Source organism: Lonchura striata, chromosome 5, assembly GCF_050655825.1.
Source record: "Lonchura striata isolate lonStrDom1 chromosome 5, ASM5065582v1, whole genome shotgun sequence".
Lineage (NCBI taxonomy): Eukaryota > Metazoa > Chordata > Aves > Passeriformes > Estrildidae > Lonchura > Lonchura striata.
The window spans coordinates 63824965-63844256 of record NC_140707.1 but is presented as its reverse complement, the minus strand read 5'-3'; the positions used below and the strand labels follow the sequence as shown (position 1 = coordinate 63844256).

Below are 19292 nucleotides of genomic sequence, written 5' to 3'. Positions count from 1 at the left end.
GGTGACACACCTTGGGGATGGAGACAGGCTGCTGATGGGGTGTTCTGTCAGGCACTTCTGCTGTGCAGGTAACCTGTGAAACAGCTCTGCCAAGACGTTTTACATCTCATTTTGTCTGAGCAAGAAATCATCCTTCACTTTACATGGGGCACCTGTAAAAAAAACAGTGTAACTGGCAGTGGGCATCAAACAGCCCCACTGAGCAGGAGTCATTAAAGCCACATTGTTTCTGGAAGGTGAGAAGTGATATAGAGCAGGTGAAATCCCTTCACAATTTTTGTGTGTGTGTGTCACTAAAAGCTCCTTAAGGTTATTATTTCACTGGTGCTGATGATAAGTAAATACTCCTGATCAGCTGATGGTTTACAGCTGAAATATGTGAGCCAACAAAACTCCTTAACTATGGGGGATGGTGGCACTGCTGTTTTCACCACAGCTGTGTGCAGGAATTTGTAAAGCAACAGAGGCCAACAGAGAAGCATCTCTGATGACTTTATTTTGTGCTTTGTGATAGTGTTAGAGTGAAGTGAGTTGTGATGCTTCTTTTCTTATGGGTGATGCTCCTTGCACCTTCTCTAACCTTCTGTAAGGGCAAGAGGAGCCAGAGGGAGGGAGAACTGAAGCTAAATGCTGGGGGTAGGGGTGTGCATAAAGATGCTGAAAGCTCTGGTGTGAAAGGGCAGCTGGAACAGAGGACCTTGGGGTGAGAAAACAAGACTTTTTATTTTGCTTTGCGTTAGAGGCATGAGGATGTTGAAATGTCAGGTTGAGAACATTTTGGTGCCAGTTCATCCTCATGAAAATGAATTGGCTGTAGAATTTTGCTTACTGCTGCCTATATACTTATTTTGGAGTTCATTTCAGAGTGACTACTTCTTCTTTTCCTCAAGCCAAATGTTTTGCCAAAGATGCTCAGAATGTTCTGTGAATGAGACCGAGGAACAGATTTCCTGGCTGATAGAAGCTGGCAAGGTTCCCCCAAAGTCAGGCAATATTGGGACACAATAATTTTGGACTGCTACTAAAAAGCTTACAGATCTGTAAACTATTGCACAAAGTTGTCTAGCAATATTATTTTGTGAAGTTATATAAGTTTGCAATAGAAAATGTTTTAAAAATTGGCTCTCTTTGCTATACCAGGAGACAGAAGTCAAAGTAGCATCAATGCTCCAATTCAAAGGCAAAAAGGTGGGTGTTTTAGGATTATATTTAACACTTTACAGATAGATAAAATTAGGCCTTTTCTTGGGCCATATGAACAGCTGAGACCCTTTTATTACTATATCACTAACACTTGAGTGTTATGAGATTGGACACAGAATTGAGGCATCTCAAAACCCAAAAGCTGTAATAAGAAGGCTCTTGAACCCAGAAAGTTCAGGCAGCATGTAGGAGCCTTGCTGATACTGAAGGGATCATCTTGCTTGACATCAGTTTTGTTCTGATGCTCCTGCTGAGCTCCAGCCCACCCCCCTTGTCATCCTGACACAAGTCTCACCTGCCAGATGTAGGGTGTAGAGCTTCTCCCTACCAGGCAGTCCTAAAATGGACAGATGTTTTTCATTTTCCCAACCTGTTCCACTATAAAATTATTGATGTCTTTGCTTTTATATTGCAGGGATGACACTAGGCTGGTTTTCACGTGGGGTTTGCCTATAACAGGGTTTCTTCAGAGACCCTTTTGCCCAAGCTTTGTAGGACACACCCAAGATTCTTCGCTCCCCTGCTGCTGGTACAGCTGGATGTGGACCGGTGCACTGTAAGATCTGAGCAGTTTTTGTTGTGCCTGACCACTTCATTTTGAACATCAGCAGCAGGCATTCATGGTAAAAGCTATTTCACTGCTGTTGGCTGGATTTACCTTTCCTCTGACCTCTGCTTACTGCATTACTACTAAAAAGCTGCAGCTTAGTACTGGAATTTCACTACTGATAGTGGGGGAAAAAAACCTCAAAAGTGCTATCTGCAGTGGATGAAGCTACCAGATTTAGGAAAACTGCTGCAAAGCTAAGTAAATGTATCAGAAAATCTCAAGAATCCTGTTTCTAGGAGGTCCTTTGAGGACAAACTGACTTTTTTTCCCCTCTGATTTTAAGATTTTTCTTGCTGCTGGCTGGTTTCAAACTCGACTATTGGTATGCTGTTGCATCCTGTTTATCACTCAGGACATAAATGTTGTTAGATAAGCCCAGATCACTGTTCAAAACCTGGAACTGCAGTTTCCATGAGAAACTCCTTCCAAGGAGGGAGTATTGGTTCCAGCACAGGGAAGGAGAAGGATTTGGTCTTGTTGCACAATAGTAGCACTGAATATGTCTAGGTGTCTGGATGGTTGCTCTGGATTTAGATAACTAAGTAGTTCTAGCTTATCACAAATCTTCAGCCTGAAAGAGAGAAATGGGGAATAAAGGAGAATAAAGGAGAAATCTATGAAATCACAGGAGGCAATGGGAGAGTTGAATGTGTGAGGGTCATACCCTTTCTCTTGTCAGTGTGAGAACTGAAGACCATCAAGTGTAATTAACAGGAGGTTGCCTCAAAATGTAAAAGAGGTTAATATTTTTCCACACAGTTGATCTGTGAATTGCGTTGCCAAGGGATGTAGATAACAGAATTTTACAAGGACTCACAAAGTGAGTAGGTAGTCAAGGGAAATTAAAATCCACTGAAGGCAATTAAATGAGAGGGTGGTTTTCTGGCTCAGTGAAACTTTAAATCATAGGTGTTTGGGGTGGGAAACAAGAGTGGGACACCCTGAGGGGGAAAATAAATCACTCTATGCATGCTCCATACCTGTGTTCTTTCCCAAAACTTCTCTTGTTGGCTGCTGTTGGGGCCAGGACATTGGGCTGGATGGGCCTTCCACGTGACTGCTCTGGTGTCAGACAGCATCTGCCATGTGGAGTCTCTGTCTGTCCTGTCAAAGACTTTTTGACAGCCAATATGAAATGGTCACATGACAGCTGCTGTTCTTCCATTTGTTTAGAGGGTGTGGAAAATATGGCCAATGAAAGTATAAGACAAAACCCAAGTTGCACTGGAAGCCTGTTCTTGACAGTGTTGTGGGCTTTGCTTAGTGCTGGCTTGCCAGAAGGATTGCCTTGGAACAGGCAACAGCATGCTTTCATTCTGATTGTTGCTATAGATAAAACAATCAGTGGAAAAATTTGAATTTCCCCATCCTTGGGGTAGATTCATTCCCCAGGTTCAGCTGAGGAGATATATCTTTTTTTCAAAGATTTCTTTACAAAGCTGCTGAGAGAAAATGGCAGGAGTATAATGGTGTGTTGCTCTCCAAGTCTGTACTTTGTTGGCAATCACTTTGAAATCCTCTAAGGTGATACATGTTCTTGATTAATATACAATTCTACCTTTATGATGATAAAAATGAATTTTGATTCAAGTAATATCTATTCAATATAATGAATTAAAAGGTCTACTTAAAGTATTATTTGTCCTTCATAGATAGAGTATTTCCATGTCAGTGGTGATTGAGTTGCTGTGGTTGCAACTTGAGGTTTGGGAGGGATATCACACCCTCCTTTGTGCTTGACATCTCATGTTCCTGGGCAAAGCTGTCAATAACGTTCAGCTTTTCCTCTGGTAATCTTTTGCAGCTTCAATCTGGAACATACTTTTCATCAGTCTTTTTCTTCTCTCTATTAATAATGATGGAATTCATAGCAGTCTGTTTATTTTCATGAGGATTTCTCCTACGGTATTTTGACATAATTTTTGCCTTTTTATCTCCTCTCCTTGGGAAATCACAAAACTCTGCAATATTCACATGCTTGTGCCTGGCATACATTATTGAGGACTGGATCCCTTGTGGACAAGTTGTCTGAGGGCTGAAATTCAAGTTTTCTTGTGCATCTTAGAAATTTTATTTATTTGCTTTTTGCACAATTACTTGTGGGGCAGGAGAAGCATTTGGGTTCCTGGCTGTACTGTCCAGAGCTGCCTTGTGCACTTATGCAAGCTCTTTGTAACAATGATAAAGTTTTATTGGCAATGCATATTTCACTTTTAATTTTTCTTGAGGAGAAAAGTGAAAAGTTGCCAGTGATTCCCATTGCTGTTGATGATGCCCATTGCTGTTGTTCAGTTCATTGCTATCTGTCTTTACTCATGCAGTCACGTTGTCTGTGGAAGGTTTGGTATTGGAACCTCGCTGCAGCAAAGCCTTTGATGACATGACAGCACTTGTCTCCATTTTCTCTCTGCACCCTTTGTGTTTCTGGGTACTGCTGCATGATTCCAACAACACTGTCCATGTCAAGGGTCTTGCACCTATTGCTGGTCTTTGTGTCTCGGCGTCACTCGGAGGAAGGGCAGTGCCCCCTCTTCCTCTGGCTGGGGTGCCCCAGAGGTTCATCACATCCTTGCTCCTCAGTGTGGTGCAACCTCTTCCTGGCAGTGCTCCCTGGTGCTGAGCAGGTCACTGCTCTCTCTACCTTGCTGGTGACTCAAGCTGGGTTTCCAGCTGGTGTTCGTGAAGGTTTGCAGTGGAAACCAATCTGCAATCAGTGTGTTTCTCCAGGCTTGCTCCTTATCATACTGATTTCTGTTTAGGATCAGTCAGTAGGGTACCACTAACTGGTTCAAGGATCATAAACAGCCATCAGAATACTTTTTTCTCCATCTAAGATATACCTTCTGACAGGCTGAGTTGTCAGCTTTGTTCTCCACCTAGAGCCCCCAAGTCCTCATCTGCATTTCTAGGCCTGAGAAATCAGTTTTGTCCAGCCTGTAACTTATACTTCCTAAATCCCTGCCACTGTCAGGTCAGCAATCCCCCTGCTCCTGTGCACTGTGAGTACACTGAGAAGAGGGTGAGGCATCTTGTACTGCAACAAGCTGAAGTTTAAGTCCCATGTGCTCCTTTCTCCTATGCTTATGGTAAGAGAAGTAGCAAAGGATGTGCAAAGTTAAGGAGAAATAGGCACTCAGTCATCTTCTTTGTGTGAAGATGGTACAAAAATTGTTTTGTTTCTTGTTTTTATGTTAGCAATTTAGGTCTTGCCTGCCCCTGTTTGTTTTTTGTTCACTAGAGAATTAATAGTATTATGACAGTGCAAGTAAAAGCTGATGAATTTCAACTTGAATTGCTTCTCCTACAAAATGTTTTAAGCAATCTGTATTTAGCTAACATTTATCTAACTCCACTCCCAACCAACAGTTGGAAGAAAAAAATTCTTTGCAGTTCAACACCTCCTCCTCTCCCTATTTCACTAGAAGCTGCAAAACCTCCCACTCTACTTCTCTAGATCTTCTGAGGAGACCTTTGCCAAAACACATCTTGATGTTGGATTTCTTTTTTTTTTTTTAAGTATGAAAAGCAGAAAACAAAATACTTCCAGCTTCTCATACACAAAGAATCAGAACAGGGCATGAGTCCAGCTTGTTTCCGTTCCTATATTTCTTGAATGTGTTCTCTCCCAGAGGCAACCAAGGCTCTCTGTGACAGCTCTATCCACCAGCCTTGCTGCAGCTCTCTGTATCAAGCTATCCCCAATGTGACCCTATTCTTTAAGGTGGGCATCAAAACTGGGACTTTCCCATGCTTCTGAATGTTTGGCCCAAAGGAGGTACTGTCTTTGTGAGCCTGAGATAAACTCTTCAGTGAGGACACCAGCCTACAGCAAAGACTCAGGTCCTTCCTTGTAGGCATTTTTTCTACAGGCACTGACCATTTCTCGTGCAATTTGTGGGTGTAGAGGGTTTCTTTGAAGTAGAGCATGGACAGGCTTCCCAAGGCTTTCCCAGGAGGTGGCAGGCAGGGAGCATCTGCCCACAGTCTCCTGACAGGATCAGGGAGAGGCTGTGCTGGAGTGAAATGGGCTGTGCCCAGGGCTTGGGAGCAGGCCTCCTGTTCCCCTGTGGGAAGGAAATGGAAGAGGCTCCCAGCCCAGGCTCCTGGGCAGCCTGTGGGTGAGGTCCCAGCTGGGACAACTGAGTGAGCCCTGTGTCATGTCCCTGCCTGCTGTGGGGCCATGCCTGTGCCAGGGTCACTGGGCAGTGTGCAGGGCAGCAGCCTGCAGCAGGAAACTGGAATAGTCATCTTTTCTTAAATAGGTTCTTTTCCCTGTCTAGAAACTCTTTCCCCTAAAACCTGCTGATCAGCTGGGAAACTCCACTGCAGCTCCTAACCCCTAACAACAGCCAAGCTGTCTTATTTTCCTACCACACATGAGAAGTTAGCCAAGTCTGTTCCCATTGACATGTAGGCAGTGTTAGCTCCAAGAACACCTTCTAAATTTTTTTTTTTTCAGTCCACAAGTTTCCTTACCTATAAGACCACAGCTTCCAGGAAGGCTGTTGCCTCTTTCCAGACTACCTGCCACAAGTGAACAACTCTGGTGTCTCACTCACATTCCACAACTTGTTTCTGCTCAGCCAAAGCTGCAGGTAGTCTGGGACAACTCAAAGCAGATTTGCCTGGGAGGTGAGCTCACCCCTACCTTGTTTCCCGTCTCTAGACATCCTGAAGCATGTCATAGGATGCCTTCTTGCATGAGAAATCTTTGATTAACTCCTATAAATTTGCTTTACATGCTCATTATCTTGCTACTGTTGTCTCACAGGGAAGCTGCAACCATAGTTTGACTGATGGTTCAGTAATACCAATATTTCCAGTTACCTTTTAACAAATTGTTGTGAATTCATCAGTCTCTCATGAGACACTTATCAGGTGCTGCAAAGTAAAATGAAATATTCAGTATCTGATGAACAGGGGAATGCAGAGACCTGGTGCATCTCTGAATTCAGCACATGTCCAATTTACTGGAAAATGAAATGTCAGCACCCCCTGCTCTTCTAATTTCTCCTCAAATACCCTTTGATCCCACTATGTGAAACCTGCTTCAAGCTTGACTTCTTTTGCCACCTCTCCAGAACCAATAGTGCAACCTGACAAACATCCCACATCTGGGGATGTCCCAGAACAACTCAGATGCCACTCTAATGCCTCCAGGCTAAACACACAAATCTGTGTGTGACAGAAATGTCATTACTTTGGGAAGCGTAGGTGAAACCCCCCTCATCACTGATAGCTTACCAGTGGTAGGACTTTTCTTCCCCATCACAAAGGCTGTACAAAGGGCCCCTCTCCAGAAATGCTTTCCATGAGTTTGCAGGCTGGAGGTGGTGTCTGCTGCCTTCCTGAGTTGATTGTTCTCTGGAAATCACCTTGGTAACTACATTAGAATGACAGTCCTGGAGACCTGTCCTTTCTGAGCAGCTTGTAGAGTAAAACTAGACAGTTTGCAAGTTAAATGTTGGGTTTCCTGATCTATCCTCCCTGCTGGGAAATAGAGGGAGAGACAGGACACTGAGCCTTGAGCATGGCTTGAGATCATCCTGCCTACTATTAGTCACTAAACTGTGGTTTCAAAAGTAGGAGCAGGGTTCCTTGTATAGTTGGTTATGAGAGAAGGAACCCCTTCTGCTCAGCCTAAGGCATGACTGTGGCAGTGGTGCCCTGCTCAGCACCCATCCTGAAGCAATTGAGGGAAGACAGCATCTCTGCACATCCACCTTCCCTGGGAGCAGGCTGGAGGTGATGGATGAGTTTGTGACTGCCTTTCTCCACTGCACTGCCCGTGGTGTGCTGTGAATCGAATTGCCATTAACCTCTGCCCTGCTAACTGCTGCTCCTTTGTCTTAATTACACACACAGGAGATGATGGTGCCTTACAGAACTGTACACAGTGGTGATAGAGCACAGGGCTGATGTGCACTCCATCTGGCCTGAAACCAGAGGGAAACTCTCCTGAAACAAAATCAAGCCCTTTAAAAGCAGAGGGGACTAGAAAGCTCTGAGAGTTAGAGATAACCAAGCTATCTGCCTTTGACAGACAACTTTGTCCTGGACCAAAGGAGAAACTTCATCGAGAATTTTAATAATCTCCACTGGCAGTGGAGCATTTGCTGGGAAGGTGGTGTTCAATGAGTACATTATGTGCTTTGTCAGTTCTTGGTTGTTTAATTTTAACATGTTATTGAGAAACTCAGATTCTCCTCTCTTCTCCCTTTAGGGTGATGTACTGTGAAGGCTGCATGATGTGGAGACAGATGGAGGGAGGGGAACTTCTGTCTGACCATGTACTTCTGTCTTCTGTGTCGTTCTTCACCTCTTGACTTTCTCTTTTCAATAAAAAATTCCCTATAAAAGAAAAAATGCTGCTTAGTGCTTGTAGTCAGAAATACCATTATAAAACCTTGTTCTTTTTTAAAACTTCTTGTCAGCTGGAATTGTCATCTTGACCTTGCTACCTCAGTCAGGCTCCTGGAGTCAAATGGGTGGGTCCCAGGCTTCGCCTCAGGCCAGGTTTGGGAACCTGTGAGCATCAGTGGAGGTGGATGATGTCTCCAGAGGTGACAGAGGTGTATGCTGAGACCACCCCATGGCCCTAGCAAAGGCAAGTGTGAGAAAGCTCAGGACTGCAAAGCACCAGGGCAGGCAGTAGGTGTGTGATGCCAGGTGGTACAGAGGCAGCAACTTAGGGATAATTAACTTTATGCAATGAGGCTGAAAGGCAATGCAAATAAAACTGCTGAAGGGAAAGAGTCTTTCCCTGGTGTATGGGTTGGGGAAATCATTTTATCTGTGCTGTGGGGCAAGTCTGAGAGCTGAGCAGGTAAGCTGCTGCCCCTCATCCCTGCTGCAGGGGCCAGGTTCAGGCGAGATGACAGGGGAACCCATATGAAAGCATTTTTATTTCCTTCCATCGACTCGAGAATACAAAACTGTTGTTGAATTCTAAAGGTTTCCACACAAGTCACTCTCACCAAGGCACAACTTTTGAGATCCAGCTGCAGTTGTAGGAAGGCAGTTTGGGGATTTGCTGGTAGGGGCAGCAGGCACTGGGATAGCAGACCCCAGCAGTGCTGCTGTGTGGCTGAGCTGGGACAGGCTGGGTAGCCACACCTCCTGTCACACTGTCACACCACTCCATCCCCACCTGGGCCTGGGGATTGAAGGGTGACGCTCCCTTCCATGCTGACATTTCAGCTGGGTGCAGGTGGCACGAAGTTGTCCTCTGTTTCATCAGGAAGGTCATGTCTGGGCACTGTTTCAGGCTCTCTGCAATTCCCAGTTGTCTTTAGCAAATGGAACAGCTTGGGAATGATGTTTCCATTACAGCTTGGGCTGCTAAAATAGCTGTCTCCTGATGGCCAATGGAGGCAGGGCAGCAGGTTGGGGATTAATCCCCAGTGTTTGAGAGAGTTGCATTTAATTTTTTTTTTTTTATTATTATTTTGTTTTGTACTTTACTCTATTTTAAGTTTTTTTCTGCAGTCTCCTGACATTGTATACTTGCTTTTACAGGAATATAACAGAGCATTTAAATATTAATGGCAGATTTGGAATGGAGATATATGACTGGGTATGGCTCGTGCACAGGCAAAGCTGGTTCAAAAAAGCTCCAGAGGTAAATCAAGCATGTGAAATTTGAGATTTTGTAAAAAAATTTGGCTGAGTTTGCAAACAGTATATCTAGCTCTATAAAGACTTGAGGGTTTTTTGGTTGTCAAAATAGCTCAACCAGATGGCAATAAGCTATTTTTGAACTTCAGTTACATAATTTTGCTAAATATTTTTCCTTTCTCCTCCAATTCAAAATTATCTGTAGCTCAGACTGTATTGGTGCTGTATATGGCAGTCTCCTGACAGAAAGGCATTCCTAATGTGTTCCCTGTGTTAGGGAGCAGCCAGGGCCAGGCTGCCTGAGAGGGGAGAGGAGCCAGGAGCTGAGATGGCTCCAGGTGGGATGCACCCTCCCCAGAGTGGTCCCCCAAGGACTAAAAAGAGGGACAGATGGTTATGGCATCCATGGGCAATCCCAAACACAGCAACACCAAGGAGGCCAGGTCAGAGTGTGGATGTGGGTTCCAGGTGAGGAAATTAAGGGCCAGGAAGGACTTTTGGTGCCCAGGGAGGAGGTGCAGGGACCATTCAAGGTATTTAAGGGGAACAGCAGTGCTTGGGAGAAGAGGAGGTGATGGATATGCAGTTAAAAATGGCCAGAGAAGTCAATAAATTTAACCAAAGCAGAGGGACACTGCTTTAGGGGAAGGTATGAAGCTGTTTGTGTTCCTCACACCATTCTCCTGCACCAGAGATTAATGGGTTTTAGAAGAAAAATTATTTTGTTCCCTTAGTTTTAACCATCCATTGCCACAACTGGAATGGTGAGAAGGGAAGAAACTGCCTTTTTTCCATCTTGAAGTGACAGGACTGCAAAGTTCCAACTGGAGCAAGCCTTGCCTGAGAGCATAAGGGCCTGCTGACAAGGTAGAAATCACACTTCTCTGAAAACAATGTAAATAGCTTTTAAAGAGCTTTTTTCCTCTTTGAGAGACCTCAATTTGAAAACTCAATTATATTTTAAAGGAGAAGGTTAAAGCAACTTTTAATAAATACCAGTTAAAGACTGTTTTCTGAATTTTGCTTTAATAATGTAAAAAAAAAAAAAAAAATTGATGTTGCCAGCATCCTATTACTCCATAAAAATAACCAGAACTCCTGATAAAAAAAATTAAAATTGTAACTGTTTTTCCCTCTTCCTAGTAATATGTAATATTTTCCTGTGGACTTGATCATTTGTATGCATTTGTCATGGGTTCCCAGTTCATCACAGAGAACACCAAATAACTCCTAGCTCTAGACCAAGTTGGAAAAAGTGCTAATAGATGATTTTCCACTAGAAAAAATAATTTCTTTGCAGAAACAGTTTTTTTTTTAATGACTATATTTTGATAATCTTACTGTTATTACTTGAGTGAACTTCCTGAGGATAGAGAAGAGGTCAGAAAGGCTTTGTTCTCAAATTTGGCTTTTATATCAAAACAGATGCCCTAAAATTCTTTCTTGAGAATTTGACTCACATTTTTGATTGAAATCTGGTCTGTTTTTGATATTTTTAAATAGGATGTTTTCTGTAAAGCAGAATTTTGTTTTCCTGCCCAGTACTGACAAGCTCTCCTCCTCAGGTGCCCCAATTCTGACTTCTTCACAGCAGTGCCCCTGTATAATCACCTTGTGATGGCTCCTGGTCACGGTAGTACAAACCCTGTTGGTCTCCAGATGAGTGAGCAAGAGCCTCCTTTAAGGCATGGGCTCAGTCTTGATTTCTCCCCCTCTCTGGATGCCCTACAAGGTTTGCATTACCTTCTGTGGACTTGTGAGTTGAGCCCTGCCTCGAGTGCTCCTGACACTGATCTGCACTGTGGTAACATCTTGATCGGGCCAAGAGCTCCAGGACACCAACCACTTGCTGTGAAGAGCTCAGGGAGGGAAGTGTCCTGAAGTTATTTGTAGCAAGAGGCAAGACAGCCCTTTCTTTTCTTTATTTATTTAATTTTTTTTTTTCTTTTTCTTCATGTGAACCAAAATAAGTGCTTCTATACACAAATATTTCTGCAGTATCACCATACAGAAGGAGAGGAATGGGTGGCTCGAACCAGCCTACTTAGCCCAAAAGAATAACAATTTTTTTCAGGTTGTTCTGATTTCTTAAAATATTTTGATTTGGGATTAAAGCCAAAAACCCTCAGCTATTTTCACAGCCCTAATTTGAGCTCTCAGGAGTGGGGTGTTGCCTCTGTCTACTGGAAAGAGAAATGATTCATCAACCTACAGAAGTCTCATTGCTCAAATCTCCTCAAAACATGTCTCTGCTGTCACCCACGGTGTAACATTACCCCACACCACACATCCTATGTGGATCTGCCAGTCTCTCAAGGTTGTCTGCCTTCTTCCTATCTGTGGCACTACTGCCCCTGTGCATGTTGGGCAATGTTTGTGTTTGCACCTTGAGCACCTCGTGAGAGCTGAGGGCATGGCAAAGTGACTGTGGAGCTGGGAAAGTCCTGTCTGGGTCTCTGGCTCCATCCTCTCTCCCCTTCCACCATGGTCTGTAGTTTCATGGCTGTGCTGGCTGCTGGCACACATCTCACAGGAGCACAGATACAGACCCTCTGCAGCCGACTTGGCTCCAAAAGTTGCCCCGAATCAGTGGCAGCCACACCTGCAGGGATTTCCCACTAGAAAGGAGGCAGTTACTCCTGCTCCCACTGCTGGCACACCACAGCTGCAGAACCAGCTGAAGCAAGGTGGCTTTGCTGCTTTTCCAGCTCTCCTTCCTTAGAGCCAGCTGGAAGGTGAGCCAGCTGTAGGAGTTGCCAGTAGACAATGTCCCTAGGCTGTAATTCAGAAGAGCCAGGATGTTACAATAATTGAATACCTGACTTGTCTGAGCCTTGACAAGGTGGGAATTGCTAATTACTCTGAGGAGAGTGCCTTCAGGAGTGCGCTGGCTGTGAGTTAACAGGGTGCAGAACCTTTTTCCTCCAGGCCTACAAAGTTTCTTCAGTTTCATGGATATGGGCTGGTCTCCTGACACCTCACAAATGTGCCATTTTCTAAGGCCACTGGTATGCTCAGAGCTGGTCTGGAATTACCAGGAATAGCTTTTTCCATAGCAGTTACCTGTTTTTAGCATGAGACATTTTATTCTGTGTTGAATGTCCTATTTTGTTTTAACATAAGACACTTGAGATGAGTTGAGGTATTTAAGAATGGGGATTGCACTTGCAAGTAGCAGCCTACTTGAATCTGATTTGTCTTTCAAGTATAGAGGCATGGCCCAAAAATCAGGCTGTGAGCCAGTGGGGATGGTAGCCTCAGAGGGAAGCTTTTGCTGTAGCAGGACTGAGCTGTGCTGGTGGGGTTGGATCGGTGGTGTTTGCTGTCAGAGGGAGAAACAGAGGTTTTCATTCACAGTGATGGTAAAGGAGAAGTCTTTCACCAGCTTCAGGGCTATGCCATTTTTTTTCAGAAGTCAATTATTTTTTTTTAGCTCTATCAGGGCTTACTGATGAGATGAGCTCAGTGCAGTGATTTACTGAAGCAATTATGGGTAGAGCATGGCTGGTTGCTCTCAAAGTCCATCACCCAGGTGTCCTGGGCAGTGACAAACTTGTGTTAGACCTGGCTTGAAATTAAACTGATGCACCTGGAGAGCTACTCTGGACTTGTACCTACAAACTGGGAATACAATTCCCCTGGCACAGACACACCCACGGTTTGGGGCTGGTAGATGACTTTTCTATTTTTTATCAAAGGGAGGCTCTTAATTCTTTTTTTGTGGGTGTGTTTAAACCTCTAGGTGGGAGGAGAAGACTGCTTATTTTTCAGCTGTGAAAAACGGGGTACCTTCTCCTTGGTGAGGATGTGTGTGGCAGCAGCAATCAGTGTCTCTCTCTGTCAGGTCAGCAGCAAAACATCCAAAGACTGAGCTGTGCCATGAAGATGATGGCTGGAAAGGTGCTTAGAGTGGATGAGGTCTGTACTCTGTCCCCTCCCAAACACAGGGGCAGTCAGCCAGTCCATTGCATGGCCAGAAAGCATGACAGATTTGCAGTCCTGGGAAGGGGCAGAGCAGAGGAGAAACCCAGGATCTATATTAATGGTGGCCCCAGGGGGTTGCTGGGTCCTCATTAGAGCAAGTGCTGATAATATTCTCATCCTTATGGTGATGTCTGCTCTTTCATTCCTCCATCAGCAACACCTCCCACACCAACTGAGCTCAGTGTCCTGGAGAAGGGAGTGCTTAAAGGTGAGGTCAAGGTAATTTCAAGAGATGCTGAAATAAAAAGTAAGGGCAGGCTGGCAGCCAGGAAAGGAAAATTGGCCCCATTGTTAAAGGAAGAAAAGAAGATCAGAGAGCTTTTAAAATGTCAGGAGTGGAGTATTGCTGTTTGCTCTTTGCTTATTGAGTAGAATTGGAGGGACATTTGCCTTAAATATACCTTCCATAGAAATACACAGAAACATGCTTTTTAGTGTGCTTTAAACATAAGTTGTAATAGTCTCTGGATAAAAAGGCAGTCATTATTTCTTCGAGCACACTCTCTACAGATGACCAAATGTTCCAGTGTGGCAGACTGGTGGCTTTAAAAATAGCTGTTCACTCCCAAGGCTCTGAGCATGGCTGGGAGGTAAATTAAATGTTTGACTGTGAGCAGTCATTGATGTGGTCCAAGAGTTGCAGCCAGCAAATCCTCATTTCACTGAAGCCAGTGGAAATACAAAGCAGTGGGAAAAGGTTGCAGAAAGAGAGAAGGCTTGGGCGTCTTCAGGAAGCTCCAAGTCTTTTGGGAGCTGTTTTAAAAATCATTACTTGCTGAACTGTTAAAAACCACAGAAAACTGGGTGGAAGGGCACTGACAAGGTGCCATCTTGGGTGCCATAGCTGTGCTATTTCTTAAAGTACTTGTTCAATCTCTTGTTAAATATCCAGAGACCCCACATGCCTCTGGTCAGCAGCTCCAGCTGCACCAACCCAAAGCTCTGCTGGGTTTTGTCTGAATCTCCCCTGTTGTAACTTGAGCACATTATTTTTGTCCTACCCACAGCTGTAATGGGGAAAAATGTAATTCTTTTTCTTCACATCCTTTGAATTCTTCCTCTCTTCTCCAGGAAGAATATATCCACCTCTTCTGACCTTCCCAAGGTCAAGTTGTGGTTTTGGGTCCTTGCTCACCCCAGCTGTTGTCTCCTCTGAACTCCTTCCAGTGAATTAAAGAGCTTAAAATGCCTCCCAGCTGAATGCAGTAGTTGAAGCTAAAATTTTACTGATGTTAAACAGACTTGAATTACTTTATGTGGCTTATCAGCTTCAATCCTGTCTGTAGGTCACTATCTGACATTTTACAACAGCAATGTTGATTTGCAGTCAAGGTGTGACCCACTGGAACCTTCAGGTCCTTTCCTGCCCAGCTGATACCAAAGTAGCTTCTTATCTCACATAAGCAGGAAAGCCTGTTCCTTCCTGTAGCTGAGAGTTCAAATTTGTCCTAATTGAATTTCATCTACTTTTTTTCAGAATATTTCACTTTCTAATGATTTTCAGGGGGTTACTTAACACCAACTTATGATTCAGCACGGATTTGCCTGTTCCATGCTGGAGCTATTTGCAAATATAATAAGCATCTTTTCTATCCCAGTTCCCCAGTACTACCACCCTGTGCCCTGGACATGGTACTCCAGCATTAGTTTGTTCTTCATCCTGGATTTGATACACATATATTTTCCAATGGAAATATACTTAACTGTGACAAAAGGGAGAGGACTCACTGGAAAGTTTCATTTTTGGTGAAATAGCAATTTCATGAGAAGTTTCAGGAAAATGTGAAACTATTTATTTTGTCTCCACTTGTCAATTTGCAAAATAAAAAAAATTCTTATTTTTTCTTTCAGTCAAGTTTTTCTTTTCCACTCCCTACCCTCATCACCACCTCCTCTCAACTTTTCCTCCATATGCTTGCCAGGGAAAGTACAATGTTCAGATATTTTTTCCAAATCTTCCTTTTTCCACTGTCTAACCTTTCAAGACTTCAATTTGAAAAAGTTAAAGAATGGAAAAAAAAACCTGTGTAAACAAAAATTGCTGACTTTTCTAGGACATGTGTGGAGCCACTCTTGTGCAGGGACACAAGTAGGAGAGTCCGAGTTAAGAAAAACTAACATTAATGTCACTCAGTGGCCAAGAGCAAGCAACAGTGAAGAAGGGAAAACACTTGAAAAGCAAAATGCATTCAAAGGCCGGAAAGAGGAGGTGTTCTGCTCTGAGTTGGCATCTGAAAAGGGTTGATAATCTCCCTTCTTCCTGCCTTCCTTTGCCCTGGGCAGGTTTTTCTGATGGGCTGTATCTCCTCAGTCTGGTTCTGCTTCTCATGGGGGTGCCTGTGACACAGACAGGTCTGAGGCCCTGTGGCAGCTTTCTTTCCCATCTTTGTAGGACTAGGTACATCATTTTCATACCATAGCAGCAGTAAGAATTTTCAGTGACCGTGCCGCAGGATGAAAGCCAGTCCATTTTTTTTTTTTTTTCCCTTAACATTTCACGGGAAGAGCAAAAAAAGAACTGATTACAAAAGTACAAGGTATAAACTCCTCCATAAATTTAAAAAACAGCACTATTGCTTTTGGAGAGGGCACAAGATGTGACTCAGAGCAGGACTGTTGACTGGAGTTCAGCTGGCCAATGTGTCATCCCTGAGAGCAGCAAGGCTGCTTCTCTCATCTGCTGGATAATCCCCCTCCCTGCTGAAGGCAGTAATCAAGGGCCATGTTTTCAGCACCCTACAAAAATAAGCTTGTCGGATTGCAGGAACTGGACAAATTGGAGCACATGTAGGTAGCACCATGGCACAAGTACTGATTTTCCACATGCACCCAGAGACACTGAGGGCTTATTCTGAGTGAGCCACTGGGGACATGGCTGGAGCTGCCTGCATGCCCTGCATTTAGTGCCTACAGCCCACATCCCACAGGGAAAACTCCCCACACTTCCCTGGCTGCAAGGATGTTTGTAGGGGGTGGCAAGATTTCAAGACCCCTCTTGCCACATTGCAACAGGAAGAAATTCATTACAGTGAGCGGGGTGAGGCCCTGGAACAGTTTAACCAGAGAAGCTGTCATGTCCCATCCCTGGAAATGTTCAACCTGGATGGGCCTTGGAGCAACCTGGCCTACTGGAAGGTGTCCCTAGATATGGCAGGGGTTGAAACAAGATGATCTCTAAGATCTCTTCCAACCCAAACTGTTCTGTGATTCTATGATTCTTCATGTCTTGAACACAAGGCAGCTGTTTCTTCCCACTCTCCCATGAGTTCAGCCTTGACTGTGACTGAAAACCAGAAGAGTTTGCTCAGGGAGATGATGGTGTCTCTATCCTTGGAGATATTCAGGACCTGAGTGATCCTGAGTAACACACTTTCAGTGCCCTGGCTGTGGCTTTTCCTAGGGCTTATCAGACAGTGAAGCTCAAAAGCTCTGGGCTTTTCTCACAATAAACAACTTGAGTTTCCACTACCTTTTCAAACAAACGGATTTTATGATGGCTGTTGATAAACTGCACTTATTTCAGAGTTGTTAGAAATGCTCTGGTGATTTTTTCTTCATGTCTCTGTTAGAAATAATTTGTTTTCCTTTTCTAGGTAAGCAAGCACAAACATGACTCTCCCATCTCTGTCTTCAGATTTGGAATAATCAGGTTAATTACTGACATTCTTTATAACACTTGGTAATTTCAGCCTAAAGACATTCTGAACTTGAAGGCTCTGAGCACACAGGGATAGTGGAGAGGCTGATCCATTCTCATGCAGACCCTGGTGAAGGCACAGTTAAAAATGAATACTTTAAATATTCTGTTTCATTTAACTATCTCAACAACCATCTGTTTATTGCATGAAAAACATTTTGTAAGGTTTCTTAAAGGTTTGCCTGAAGTTTTGGGCATCTTTCTCTTTTTTTCTTACTGAAGGAAGACCTCCCCCTCTCACATCTCAATCTGATGGAGCTGGAGATTTGGGATAGATATTCACATACTAATTGTGCAAGACAACATTTACTGAATAACCTGCAGCACAGAAGTAAGTGATTGCAGATATCTTTATTGTCTGCTATTAACTGGAATACCTGTTGCACAGACCTGTTGGTACCACGGGATGTAGCAATGAAAGATGAAATCATGGTAATTGCAATCTCCCCGGAAGCTATCATTTAATTTACATTTTAATTCATTTATGTTGAAGCAATTAAAGGCATGAAGGCAAGAACGTGCCAGTGTCAATTAAGGACTATGAGTCAAAGAGGAGAGTTTGGTTCAAGACAAAGTTGATCTAAAAAATAATGCTTTGTAATTTACAGTTCTGTCTATGTGACTTTTCTAAGTTCTTTGGAAACTTGAATAAAAAAAAGTTCCAGATTGGCCATTTTGAGAGATCAGTGGCTTCCTTAGTTTTCAAATGGGGAAACTGAAGCAGAGAGAGTTTGAACATCAGTTCTTTGAGCCCAAGGATAAAAACCACAGCAGAGCTGGAAATCAGATCCTGAGCTGTAGAGCAATCCAGGTATCTTCCTTACAAGAGCATTCTTCCAACTGGCACACCAAAAGGAATTATGAAAGACATGTTTTTGTGAGTAGGGAGATGTCTTTGCTACACAGATCTCATAACCTGGCCTTTGGCTGCCCAGCCATTTGGTGTACTCAGCAAGTGGCTGTTAATAATGACAGCGTTGCTAGGTTTTGTGATTTTAATATTCCCTGTTTTCTTAAAATCTCAGATCTTAGATGCAGAAGCTTCATTTATTTTTAAATTAAATTTAAATGCATATTAGAATCACACCCAGTATAGTGTATCTTGGCTTTTCCAAGACTCCTCCACAATTCTGAAGGACAGATTTGGGATTTTCAGTATTGCAGCTGTTGCACATCAAATGGGAATGAGCCTGGAGGTGCTGAGCTGCTCTAAGCAGTTGGCAAGAAGTGGCTACCCCTTAAACAGGGGGACAGCAATGCTGACTTCAGCTGCTTGGACAATAGATTGGTTCAGCTGTGGGTGCCAAAGTGGGGAAAGAAAGCAGCTGGGTTTGATGTAATGGGAAATACAAACATCTGAGAATTAAATGCTTTCACAGCAGCAGCAAATGCAGGAAACTGCTTACACTGATGAGGAGACTCAGTCACCAGGAGGTATCAGGCTAAATCTGTGCTGAGGTGCAGCAAAGATATGACAGGAGATTTATGGTCTTTTCATAGGGAATTGTCTGTTCCTCTGTTATACTCCTATCAATTTTATAAGGGAGAACACAGGACAGAGAATTTTCTGTTTGCTTGATACTGACAGGGATAGCACACAGCACAGCCTTAGAGGTGATGGAGAGGGCTGATTCCCAGAAAGCACTGGTCTCCATGCAGGAAGACACATCTGGGCTGGAGAAACAGGGAGAAAAACCATCTTCGCAGCAGCAGTCTGAACTGAAAAAATAATTTACTTCTATGCTGACTAATTTGGATTTTATTTCTACAGTGAAGGGGCTTCTCTTCTCGTCTCTCCTGCTCACAAAACCTGGCTCTCAAATTTTGTGTATTGGTAGAGCTCAGGGTGGGGAGAAGGGCTGGGTGGGTCCCTTCAAGATCTGTCTGACTCAGTGGAGACAGGTCTGACAGGGATGGCTGCGAGCCCCGTGAGCAACCAGGCTGCAAGGACACTTCTGCCACTTCAGCATGGACATGGTCAGAGCTGGCCTGGACACCCTGTGTGTGCTTGCCTGGACACAACTCCAGCCCCTTGGGAAGGCAGCATGTTCATGCTCTCACAGGGGGCTTGCAGAGCCATTGGTGTAGGAGCTAACCAGCTTTTCCTGGTTTTCCTCCCTGCACTGTACCTGCAGGGAGCACATCTCCATCCTTCCCTGCTGCTACGGGGCAGGCTGCAGG

General features: G+C 43.9%; 2 long non-coding RNA genes across 4 annotated transcripts in view; one reads left to right on the top strand and one right to left on the bottom strand.

Annotated features, from left to right (window-relative positions):
- The window catches only part of LOC146767414 (uncharacterized), a 22268-nt gene extending 11268 nt beyond the window's left edge, over positions 1-11000 (bottom strand). The window contains exon 1 of one of the 2 annotated variants that reach the window (XR_014955780.1): positions 11-11000. This is a non-coding gene — a long non-coding RNA (uncharacterized LOC146767414). The remainder of the gene's footprint in view (positions 1-10) is intronic. The other variant, XR_014955781.1, reaches the window with a different exon arrangement.
- Positions 387-19292, top strand: LOC146767413 (uncharacterized). 2 transcript variants are annotated; one of them, XR_014955783.1, is made up of 6 exons: positions 387-526; positions 1141-1188; positions 1619-1826; positions 8037-9434; positions 10165-10297; positions 10996-19292. It is a non-coding gene; the product is annotated as an uncharacterized LOC146767413 (long non-coding RNA). The 2 variants fall into 2 exon arrangements; XR_014955782.1 differs by having other exon boundaries at positions 1619-9434.